Raw genomic sequence first — 10,047 nt, forward strand, 5'->3', positions numbered from 1 at the left:
CTGCATATTTGGCTTCATGTCTGTTATACTTGTTTGCTAAAAAAAGTACTTAAAGAACTGATGCTATTGTGAAGAGGAATTCAGCAAATATCCTAGGGTCTTGGTAGGATTAAATGGTTGCACGGAGTGGTTCAAGAATGTTTCCATGAAGCCAGAGACTGTAGCTTTGTAACTGGGAATAGCAGGTAACCAGCAAAATGGCCTTTCATCTTCCTGGGAAAAAAAGCAGCATTTTATTCTATTCATTATTAGTAGCAAAGCAATAGACAATATTTTTTTAGTACTAATTATGTGCATCTCAATTTGTTTTTCTCTCACTGATTCCATCTCCAAACCATGCTATACACCAATGCCATATTATTTTGCCTAAAATACTCATGATACTACTACATGTCAATCTCTAGTTGGCAACAGACACTGTGCCAGAGGCTCACATACATTTTCTAATCCGCACATCAACACTGAATAGTTGATGTTATTATAACAATTTTATAAATGAGACACCTAAGGTTTAGACATGGTAAGAACATTCTTCTAAATCCCAAAGGTATAAAATTGCAGAGCTAGAATTCAAACCAAGATTGTTTGACTCCAGAATTCATGTTTTCATTTCATCACTATGTACGTTAAAACTTATGGTAGCTTTCCATTGATTCCAAGATAAATAAAAATTGTGCAGAATATAACAAAACTCCTCAAGAAAGTACTCAAGACTCATAATCTGATTCTGTTTTCCTTCAGGTAACATTTTCCTCATGAGAAACACTCAACTGTTATGTTCAGTTTTGAAAACAGAACTTACACGTTCCTGTTACATGCTTAAAATACTTTAAAATACTTTAAAATTATTTCCCACTTCCAGTCTAAATCCAGTAGACCTATTAGGAACCTTTCTCTGAGAACTGCTTTTCTATAATATTTATTTCACATTTCAATTATTAGGGCCAACCACCTAATGGAATCAGGTCTTATAATGGTTCTTCAGAAGACTCAGGGTTTGGGCTACATTTAAAGAGTCCCCTGCAACAGTGTAATGTAATAGGCCGGGTATTTCATATCTGCTTCCAGACAGATAATCTAGGAACCAAGTTTATCTATTACCTACAATTTAATTTTTTTAAAGTTTTAACAGCCTTATTGGAGATAACTGACATATAATGAACTACACATATTAAAATGTATATGTTTTGATGTATTTATACACATAGGAAACATAACCGCAATTAATGTAATAAAAATAGGTATCGCTCTCAAAAGTTTCCTATGTCCCTTAGTAACCCCTTCTTCCTAATGCTCCCCTTTATCCCCGGGCTCATTTCCTAAATAACCATTGTTCTGCTCTCCTTTAATTTGCATTTCCACTAATTTTCTTTATTTTAAAATTTTAAATTCACATATAAACATTCTATATATTTTTGGTGTACAACATGTTTTGATATATGCACACCCTGTAGGATGGCTAAATCAAGTTAATTAACATATGCATGATCACATATATAATTTTTAGTGGTGAGGATACTTAAGATTTTTCAGTAATTTTTAAGTATATATTATTATTAATAATAGTAACATACCTCCCTAATCCTCCCACCGCCCAGACTCTGGCAACCACCATTCTACTCTCTACTTCCATGAATTCAACTTTTTTAGATTCCACATATAAATGAAACCATGCAGTCCGTGTCTTTCTGTGCCTGGCTTATCATCCATGTTGTTGCAAATGACCGAATGAGTAAAATTCCAGTGTGTATATATGCTACCTTCTCTTTATGCTCTCATCTATTGATGGACACCTAGGTTGATTTCATATCTTGGCTATTTTGAATAATGCTATAGTAAACATGATAATCCAGATATCTCTTCAGTATACTGATTTCACATCTTTTGAATATATACTTAGTACTCATAGTGGAATTACTGGATAATATGGTAGTTCTATTTTTAACTATTTGAGGATCCCTCATACTGTTTTTCATAATTGCTATAGCAATTTACATTTCCATCAAGTACAAGGATTCTCTTTTCTCTACTTCCTTGCCAATACTTGCTGTCTTTGTCCTTTTGATAACAGCTAATAGATGTGAGTTGATATCTCATTGTGGTTTTAATTTGCATTTCCCTGATAATTAATGATTTTGAGCCGTTCTTTCCTTACCTGTTCGCCATTTGTATGTCTCCTCTTGAGACATGTCTATCCAAGTCCTTTCACTATTTTTTAATTGTACTATTTGTTTTCTTATTGCAGAATTTCTTTCCTTTAATTTATATTTCCATTAATTTTAATTTCCAGTAATTGCATACAAATGAATCAAACAATATGTACACTTCAGCCTGGGTTATCTTGATGAGCATAATCATTTTGAGGTTCATTCCTGTTGTAGCAAATCAATAGTATATTCTTTTATATTGCTGAATAGTATTCCACTGAATGGATTTCTACAGTTAAATTTATTTATCTGTCTATTTATAGATAATTGGATTTTGGATATGACAAATAAAAGTACTGTAAATAATAGAAATATACTGTGATAGTTAATTTTATGTGTCAACTTGACTGGGTTAAGCGATGTCCAGATCGGTGAAAAAACATTATTCTGGGTATGTCCATGATAGTATTTCTGGAAGAGATTAGCATTTGAATCAGTACACTGAATAAAGAAAATGATGTCACCATTGTGGGCAGACATCATCCAATCCATTGAGGATATGGGTAGAACAAACATGTTGAGAAAGGGTGAATTTTCTCTTACTTTGAACTAGGATATCTATTTTTTCCCCTTGGATATTAGAGGTTCAGGTTCTTGGGCCTTTGGACTCCAGGACTTATATACATCAGTGGTCCCCAATCCCTGCTACTACATTCTCAGTTTTTTAACCTTGGACTGAGAGTTACACCATGGGTTTCTCTGGTTCTCAGGTCTTCAGGCTTAGAATGAATTACTCTACCACCTTTCCTTGTTTTTCCTGCTTACAGATAGCAGATTGTGGGTTTTCTCAACCTTCATAATAATGTGACCCACTTCCAAAAAGAAATCTCTTATATATCTATACATATTCCATTCTTTCTGTTTCTCTGAAGAACCCTGGCTAATATATACACTTTCCTCTTTTTTGAGTGAATACCTAGAAGCAGAATTGCTGGTTCATAAGCGTATGCTTAACTAAAGAAACTATTAGAACTGTTTTTCAAAGCAGTTTGTATGCATATTATATTCCTACCAATAGTGTCTGAGAGTCCCAGTTGCTCCACATGTTTGACAACACTTGGTATGGTCAGTATTTTTAATTTTAGACATTCTAATAGGTGTATAGTGGCATCTTGTGGTATGTATTTGCATTTCTGTCATGACTAATGATGTTGAGTCTCTTTTCTTGTGCTTATTTCTCATCCATATATCTTCTTTGGTGAAAAATCTGTTCAAATCTTTGCCATTTAAAAAAAATTGGGGTTTTTATTATTTAATTTTTGTGCATTTTAAAATATATTCTGCATATAATGTTTTTATCAGACATGTATTTTATAAGTGTTTTCTTTTCTGTTTTATTGCATTTTAGGTTTTGGGGTACATGTGAAGAACATGCAAGATTGTTGCATAGGTACATACATGGCAGTGTGATTTGCTGCTTTCCTCCCCATCACCTATATCTGGCATTTCTCCCCATGCTATCTCTCCCCAGCTCCCCACCCTGCACTGTCCCTCCCCTATTTCCCCCCCATGGACCCCAGTGTGTGACGCTCCCCTCCCTGTGTTCATGTGTTCTCATTGTTCAACACCCATCTATGAGTGAGAACATGCGGTGTTTGATTTTCTGTTCTTATGTCAGTTTGCTGAGAATGACGGTTTCCAGGTTCATCCATGTCCCCAGAAAGGACACGAACTCATCGTTTTTTATGGCTGCATAGTATTCCATGATATATATGTGCCACATTTTCCCTGTCCGGTCTATCATCGATGGGCATTTGGGTTGGTTCCAGGTCTTTGCTATTGTAAACTGTGCTGCAATGAACATTCATGTGCATGTGTCCTTATAGTAGAACGATTTATAATCCTTTGGATGTATACCCAGTAATGGGATTGCTGGGTCAAATGGAATTTCTATTTCTAGGTCCTTAAGTAATCGCCACACTGTCTTCCACAATGGTTGAACTAATTCAACCATTGTAAAAGTGGTTTACTTCCACCAACAGTGTAAAAGTGTTCCTATTTCTCCACATCTTCAGCATCTGTTGTCTCCAGATTTTTTTAATGATCGCCATTCTAACTGGCGTGAGATGGTATCTCAATGTAGTTTTGATTTTCATTTCTCTAATGACCAGTGATGATGAGCATTTTTTCATATGTTTGTTGGCCTCATATATGTCTTCTTTTGTAAAGTGTCTGTTCATATCCTTTGCTCACTTTTGAATGGGCTTTTTTTTTTTTTGTAAATCTGTTTTAGTTCTTTGTAGATTCTGGATATTAGCCCTTTGTCAGATGGATAGATTGCAAAAATTTTTTCCCATTCTGTTGGTTGCCGATTCACTCTAATGACTGTTTCTTGTGCTTTGCAGAAGCCATGGAGTTTGATTACGTCCCATTTGTCTGTTTTATAAGTGTTTTCTTCCAGCCTGTGTGGTCTTTTCATTTTTTTAACAGTATTGTTTTGGGAGCAGAAGGTTTTTTATTTTTATGAAGTCCAATTTATCCATTGCTCTTTTATAGATTATTCTTTTGGCATCATATCTAATAATCTTTAGCCTAATCCAAGGTCAAAAAGATTTTCTCTTATTTTTATAAAGTTTTATAGTTTAGGTTTGTGATTTGCTCCAAGTGAATTCTTACATATGATGAGAAGCACGGATGCAAATTCATTTAAAAAATATGGATATTCTGTTCTTTCAGTACTATTTGTTGAAACATTATCTTTTCTTCTTCTTCTTTTTCATTGTCTGACATTTCTGTAACCTTGCTCTGGATGGAGCAGGGCAAGGCCTCAAACTGTTTCAAAACTGTTCTAGCAAGCACTGAAGGAATGCATAGGATCACTGCAGACCCAAGCACATTGGAGGCTTCCTAGAAATATTATCTTTTGTATCTTTATAAAAATTAGTTGTCCATAGGTTTGTGAATATTTTTCTAGACTATTCTATTCTGTTCCACTAATTTGTCTATATTTATACCAGTAGCATGCTGATTACTGTAGCTTTATAATAATTATTGAAATCTGGTACTGTTAGACCTTCAAGTTTTTCTTCTATTTGAGAATAATTTTGGCCATTGTAGGTCCTTGAGATTTCCATGTGAATTTTAGAGTCAGCTTGTTAATTCCTACACAAAAAGTCTGTTGAGGCTGATTATTTTCATGTTGGTTCATGTTTTCTGGTTTTACTGTATCCCTGGTAATCTTTGTTTGAATTACCTGACATTGTGAATTTTGCTGTATTGGATGATTTTGTATTCCTCTAAATAATCTTGAGATTTATTCTGAAAAGCAAGTAAAAATGGCATGGTTAAGTGATATTTGCACTAAAGAATTATTTCAACAGATTTTTATTGATAATGTCCAATATTCTCAATTTGTATTTTAAATTTGCGTTATAAAACATCTTAATACTTGTTTTGAGGTAATTATCTATAATCTTTTTATAGATTAAAAATAAATTAAAATACATTAAACTATGAAAGCTTATCACTCTTTTCTGCTAATATGTTGATGAAATTTCATACTTGCAGTAGGTATTTAATAATACTTAACCACGAAAAAGGATGGCTAATAAATAAAATTATTTTTTAAAGTCAATGACATATATCATGACCAAGGATGAGACATCTATGCAAGAGGAATGATCTGATTTGTTTAGTGGGAAACAAGCCAGTCAGAGAACCTCTCTGCAAGTGTCTGAATGAGAGAGACAGAGAGCAATACAAATGATACAGTGGCCCAGAAGTAAAGTGATGCTCCATGAGAAAGTAGAAAGAAGAAAGCAGAAAAATAGAAGACTTTTTTTTTCTTGTAAATTTATTTAAATTCCTTGTAGATTCTGGGTATTAGCCTTTTGTCAGATGGATAGATTGCAAAAATTTTCTCTCACAGTCCCATCAAAAAGTGGGTGAAGAATATGAACAGACACCTCTCAAAAGAAGATATTTATGTGGCAAAAAAACATATGCAAATAAGTTCATCATCACTGGTCATTAGAGAAATGCAAATAAGAACCACAATGAGGTACCGTCTCACACCAGTTAGAATGGTGATCATTGAAAAATCAATAAACAACAGATGCTGGAGAGGATGTGGAGAAATAGAAACTCTTTTACACTGTTGGTGGGAGTGTAAATTAGTTTACCCATTGTGGAAGACAGTGTGGCAATTGCTCAAGGATCTAGAACCAGAAATACCACTTGACCCAGCAATCCCATTACTGGGTATATATCCAAAGGATTATAAATCATTCTACTATAAAGTCACAAGCACATATATGTTTATTGCAGCACTATTCACAATAGCAAATACATGGAACCAACTCAATGTCCATTAATGATAGAATGGATAAAGAAAATGTGGCACATATATGCCATGGAATACTATGCAGCCATAAAAAAGGATGAGTTCATATCCTTTGTCGGGACATGGAAGAAGTTGGAAACCATCATTCACAGCAAACTAACACAGAAACAGAAAACCAAACACTGCATGTTCTCACTCATAAGTGGGAGCTGAACAATAAGAACATATGGACACAGGGAGGGGAACATTACACACTGGGGCTTGTCGGCGGAGGGGGGAGCTAGGGGAGGGATAGAATTAGGAGAAATATCTGATGTAGATGATGGGTTTATGGGTGCAGCAAACCACCATGGCACATGTATACCTGTGTAACAAACCTGCATGTTCTGCACATGTATCCCAGAACTTAAAGTATAATAAGTAATAATAATAATAAAAGAAGAAATGTGTAAGCAGAAACAGTGAGTAATAAAGAAAGAAAATAAAGAGTGGTTTACTCATTATTAAATAATTTAAAGGCCAGGTGCAGTGAGTAGCTCATGCCTGTAATCCCATCACGTTGGGAGGCCGAGGTTGGAGGATTGCTTGAGGCCAGGAGTTCAAGCCTTGCCTGGGTAACTTAGGGAGACCACGCCCTTGCCCCAGTGCCATCTCTATGAAAAATTAAAAATGGTTTACTCATTATTAAAGAATTTAAAGACCAGGTGCAGTGGCTCACACCTGTAGTCCCAGCCACTTGTGGGGCTGAAGTGGGAGGATCATTTGAGCCAGGAGTTCAAAGCTGCAATGAGCCATGATAGCACCACTGCCCTCCAGACTGGGCAACAGAGAAAGACCCTACCTCTCTTAAAAAAAAATTTAAAGAACAGAGAATAGATAGGGAGGGCAGAAGAATAGAGTTCTTAGCTTGGCAGAAAACTAGGGTTGCTATCCACTTATAAAGGCTGCCTTTTGAGTACAAGATACACTGCTTCACACTGAACAGCCAGGAACTGTGTTACTAAAAGCCCTGGCTTGTTGCTGATTCCAATTCTTTAGAAATTTCCCAAATTTCCTTAAAATGATGACTATTAGCTGATGTATTCTGACTTTATATTTATTTCTTAAAGCGCTGAAGTTGTTAAAATTTAGAAATAGGTTATTCTAATTTCTGAAGTAGGACTAGACCACATCAAATTGAAATATGGGCAAAAGATAAGCACATCCTCTTTACTGCCATATTACAGCAATTTCAGAAAGCTTGAAGAGTTGGATAGTTACTCTTCAAAACTTTAAGCATGTAGATTGTTGAACAATAATATCAACTAGCTTAACTTATTTAACATTAATAGAACACTTTAGTAGCAACACATTCTTTTCAAGTACATATAGAACATTAACAAAACTATATTATATTCTGAACTATAAAACAATTCTCAAAGTTTAAAAAGATTCAATTCCTTTAAAGTATGTTCTCTGAACACAATAGAGTTAAATTAGAAACTAATACATAAAGATCTCTGAAAATCTACAAATACTTGGAAATATATGACACATGCCTACATAGTCCACTAGCCAAAGAAATTAAAGAAAATTACAAAGTAATTTAAATGAAATAAAATAAAACATAGCATATCTAGTTTTGTGAGATGTTGCAAAATCAGTACTTAAGGGGGGATTTATTGCACTAAATGTCTATATTAGAAAAGAAAGGTCTCAAGTCAATGAACTCAGCTTCTACCTAAAAAAATTAGAAAAAGATAAGCAAAATAACCCAAAATAAATAGAAGAGAAGAAATAAGACTAGAACAGACATTTTAAAATTAAATAGAAAATGGGAAAAATAGAAAAAATTAAAAGCAAAAAGGCGGTTCGTTAGAAAGGTCAATAGAATTCATGCATTTCTAGTCAGACCAATGAAGACAAAAGAGAGGAGACACAAATGACAAATATTATGAGAGAGGTGACATTACTGCAGATTATACAGATATTAAAAGAAAAAGAAATATAAACATTATCATAATGATTGAAAAACTTAGGTAAAATGGGGAAATTAATGACAAAAAGTACCCAGTTGGCTGGGCATGGTGGCTCATGCCTATAATCCCAGCATGTTGGGAGGCCGATGCAGGTGGATCACCTGAGGTCAGGAGTTCAAGACCCTGGCCAACATGGTGAAACCCTGTCTCTACTAAAAATAAAAAAATTGCTGGGTGTGGTGGCATGTGCCTGTAGTCTCAGCTACTTGGGAGGCTGAGGCAGGAGAATTGCTTGAATCTGGGAGATGTGGTTGCAGTGAGTCGAGATCATGCCACTGTACTCCAGCCTGGGTGACAGAGCAAGACTCCATCTCAAGAAAAAAAAGAAAGTACCCAACTTGACACAAGAAGAAACAAATAACCTAAACAGTTCTATATCTATCAAAGCAATTGAATATGTATCTAGAAACTTTCTCATGAAGAACCTTTTTGAGGTCCAGTTAGTTTCATTGGTGAATTCTACTAAATATTTAAAGAACTAATAGTATTCTATGCAAAATCTTCTAGAAAATTGAAGAAATCTTGCCACATCGTTTCATGAGGCCAGCATTATGCTGATGCCAGGACTAATAAATACATTACAAGAAAAGAAATCAACAGACTAATATTCTTCATGAACAAAGATGTACAAATTCTAAAATTCTGTAGCAAATGGAATCCTACAATATGTAAAGACATATCATGGCCAACTAGGGTTTATCCCAAGAACATAAGTATGATTTAATATTTGAAAATAAAATCAGTCATTGTAATTCACTACATTAAAAACTTAAAAGAAAATCTCCCTCATAGACATATAAAAAGGATTTCACAAAAACACATAACCTGACTTAGGAAAGAAAACTTTCAGCAAAATGGAAATAGAAGACTTCCTCAATCTAATAAAGAGCATCTATGAAAAAATACAGTTAGCATCACATTTAATGGAGAAGGACTAAGTGCTTTTTCTCTAAGATTAGGAACAAGACAACGATGTCCAGCCACCACATTTTTTTTTTCTTTTTTTTTAGACAGACTCTTGCTCTGTTGCCCAGGCTGGAGTGCAATGGTACGATCACGGCTCACTGCAACCTCCGTCTGCCAGGTTCAAGTGATTCTCCTGCCTCAGCCTCCTGAGTAGCTGGGATTACAGGTACACACCACGAAGCCCAGCTGATTTTTGTATTTTAGTAGAGACAGGGCTTCACCATGTTGGTCAGGCTGGTCTCGAACTCTTGACCTTGTGATCTGCCCACCTTGGACTCCCAAAGTGCTGGGATTACAGACATGAGCCACTGTGCCCAGCTCCTCAGCACTTTTATTCAACATTATACTTAAAAGTTTTAGCTTATTCAATATAACAAGAAAAACAAAGGGGGACAGATTGAAAAGAAAGAAGTAAAACTTCTTGCTTGCAGAAGGTATGATCATCTATGTAGAAAATTTTATTAAAGGCCGGGCGCGGTGGCTCAAGCCTGTAATCCCAGCACTTTGGGAGGCCGAGGTGGGTGGATCACGAGGTCAAGAGATCGAGACCATCCTGGTCAACATGGTGAAACCC

General features: G+C 35.2%; 1 non-coding gene across 1 annotated transcript; it reads right to left on the reverse strand.

Annotated features, from left to right (window-relative positions):
* Positions 1–4,924: 4,924 nt before the first annotated feature.
* Positions 4,925–5,057, reverse strand: LOC119471562. Its single transcript, XR_005200633.1, has one exon. It is a non-coding gene; the product is annotated as a small nucleolar RNA SNORA9 (small nucleolar RNA).
* Between the last annotated feature and the right edge of the window lie 4,990 nt (positions 5,058–10,047).

The sequence above is a fragment of the Cebus imitator genome, unplaced genomic scaffold (genome assembly GCF_001604975.1).
Source record: "Cebus imitator isolate Cc_AM_T3 unplaced genomic scaffold, Cebus_imitator-1.0 Scaffold2, whole genome shotgun sequence".
NCBI classification, from domain to species: domain Eukaryota; kingdom Metazoa; phylum Chordata; class Mammalia; order Primates; family Cebidae; genus Cebus; species Cebus imitator.